The sequence below is a fragment of the Haliaeetus leucocephalus genome, unplaced genomic scaffold (assembly GCF_000737465.1).
Source record: "Haliaeetus leucocephalus isolate CR32 unplaced genomic scaffold, Haliaeetus_leucocephalus-4.0 Scaffold262, whole genome shotgun sequence".
In the NCBI taxonomy this organism is placed as follows: domain Eukaryota; kingdom Metazoa; phylum Chordata; class Aves; order Accipitriformes; family Accipitridae; genus Haliaeetus; species Haliaeetus leucocephalus.
The window spans coordinates 3094609-3097318 of record NW_010972698.1 but is presented as its reverse complement, the minus strand read 5'-3'; the positions used below and the strand labels follow the sequence as shown (position 1 = coordinate 3097318).

At 41.8% G+C, this 2710-nt stretch overlaps 1 protein-coding gene across 2 annotated transcripts in view; it reads left to right on the top strand.

The window, feature by feature from the left end:
• The first annotated feature begins 1728 nt into the window (after nt 1–1728).
• Nucleotides 1729–2710, top strand: part of IDS (iduronate 2-sulfatase) — a 27711-nt gene continuing 26729 nt past the window's right edge. The window contains exon 1 of one of the 2 annotated variants that reach the window (XM_010568912.1): nt 1729–1811. The gene's annotated coding sequence lies outside the window, so the exon portion shown is untranslated. Of the gene's footprint in view, nt 1857–2710 lie in introns of both variants that reach the window. The other variant, XM_010568910.1, reaches the window with a different exon arrangement.

The following is a 2710-nucleotide window of genomic DNA, read 5'->3' as shown; positions in this document are numbered from 1 at the left end:
TTTTATAGTTTTTCCCGTAAATCTGCTCTCTTCTGAAGTATTCCTATAGGTATTTTAACAAAACAGCTATCTTGCATTAGCAAAAAATTCTGGATTGAATTTGGCTTCATAGTTCTGTCAGTTTCTTCAGAGGTGAGAGAAAGGCTTCTTCTGGCTCTTAGGTGGTTCTCTTTTAAGTATTGATACCTGCTCCAGTGAAGGAAGCCACCAATTTGGGGAACATTGATAGCAATTCCTTGGTGTTTTTAGGGTAAAGTTCCTGTATTTCTGCTTCAGATTCTCCAGACACATACAGTTTCCTACATTTCTGCTTCATATTCTCCATTGCACATGTAGTATTACAAATGTGCTGTACGGTTGGCATATCTGGGTTGTGTCACGTGTACGTGTATAGAGAACTTGCACAAATGTGCTAAGTGTGCTGTGCCTTGCATGTATTGGAGGTACTGCGTGAGCCACCAACACAGCAAGCATGCAGGAGATCCAACCTACCCAAGAAGAGCTTGGCTTATCAAATGTGTTGTCCGTTTGATGTGCACATGCGCAGTATGTCCAACATCTCGAGAAGGCATCAAGTTTTGTGTGTCTTTGTGCTATTTATGCATTGGACATGCTGTGGATTAACTGCATCTGGCCAATCTACTGCCGTGTGTCTGAGTAAGTGATAGGGTATGCAAAAATCCCAGATAAGCCTTCAAAATCTTTATATTCCCTTTGAATAACAATTCTATGTGGGGGAAGAAAAAAAAGAGAAGCATCTAGGAAAGTAAGACTGTTTTCACGGCAATTTCTCTTAGTGCAGATAACTTCAAAGTTGCAGAAATACCACAATTTGCACAATCCCAGCAGCACAGGAGGACTAATCCACCTACCTGCCTGCCTCTGATGAGACAGGCTCTGCTATCTGGACTTTTCACACTCAGCTATTGATTTTTCTTTCCATATGCTAGTCCTCAGTATTAAAAAAGCGATGAATTAGGGCATTTCTGTCTCAGAACTCATGCTGCCAACATTTTAATTTTGATAAGGAAGAGCAACCGATACAGTCCTGAAGCACAGAAAGAATAAAATTATAGATTCCATTAGAGATACATTGCTTCTCTGTAAATGGAGGCTTTTTTCCCTGGGGTGTTTTTTTTTTTTTTAAATACTCTGATCCTAAAGACATTGATATTTGCCAGTACATTTCACTGTTAATCTGCCATTTGTAGTCAAAGGAGTACCTAACGCTTGTTAAAAAAGAAAAATCCACATGCCATCACAGGTACCATTGTCATAGTGGTTTTCACATGCAAATGAGTGAAAAGTTGGCTGTATATTTTCAATATTGGTATATTTGTCATCACTTTACCTGCTTGTTAAATGTTTAAGACCACATAGTTACGGTCATTTAATTCTTTTATAACCTTGTGAGCAGCTTTATTATACCATTTTGGTCTCTGGTAATTGTACAGTTGCAGATTGGGAAGCACCTGTATAGTTAACAGTGAATTTATTTTGTACAGGAATACTGGCAATAAATCTATTCTCTCTTCCACAATTAAAGATAGATGCCGTGAAAAATTTCAGAGCTTTTTATAAAATTAGTAACTTTTAATATTATGGAGAGGGGGTGATATGCAGCTAGCTTTTCAGTCTGCTAAAGCCAAGACTGGTCTTTAAAGGATTGGTCAAAAAAGCAATGTGAACTTCTCTGTCCTCTTCTGGCCCTCTAGACCGCTGCAACAGTCGAGTTGAAAAAAAGAGGTCAACTGGCTTGAAAGCAAGGCCCTGCCTGCCGTATAGCCACGGAGGAGAGCGCCTTGGCACAGGTGGACAGCTGAGCCCACCCAGCTGACGCTCCTATCTCACCAATGGTAAGTCCTAAAAACACTGGTAGTGGAGACTCGCCCGCTGCACAGAACATGCATTCTCACCAACAGCCTACAGGGACCTGACCCTGCTAGATCTTGAGGTAACTCTGGAAACACAGCGTTTGTTTAAAGAACAAAAATCAGTGTGAACTGCTTGTAGAACTGATTAACAAATAGGATTAAAGGACGACTCAGAGACAGCTTCCCTAAATACTAACCCTTGACTTCCTCGTTCCCTAGCGTTATTTGCATGAGAAAGAAGCAACTGTCAAACGCTGGGAAGTATTCCCCTTCTGTCCTGGTTTCAGCTGGGATAGAGTTAACTGTCTTCCTAGTAGCTGGTACAGTGCTATGTTTGAGTTCAGTATGTGAAGAATGTTGATAACACTGATGTTTTCAGTTGTTGCTCAGTAGTGTTTAGACTATAGTCAAGGATTTTTCAGCTTCTCATGCCCAGCCAGGGCACCTGACCCAAACTGGCCAACAGTGTATTCCAAACCATGTGACGTCCCATCTGGTTTAGGAACTGGGGAGTGGGGGGCAAGGATTCGCCGCTCAGGGACTGGCTGGGTGTCGGTTGGCGGGTGGTGAGCAATTGCCCTGCGCATCATTTGTACATTTCAATCCTTTTATTACTACTGTTGTCATTTTATTAGTGTTATCATTATCATTATTAGCTTCTTCTTTTCTGTTCTATTAAACCGTTCTTATCTCAACCCAGGAGTTTTACTTCTTTTCCCGATTTTCTCCCCCATCCCACTGGATGGGGGGGAGTGAGTGAGCGGCTGCGTGGTGCTTAGTTGCTGGCTGGGGTTAAACCACGACACCATCACACTGATGGAAAGGAGAAGGGCTCT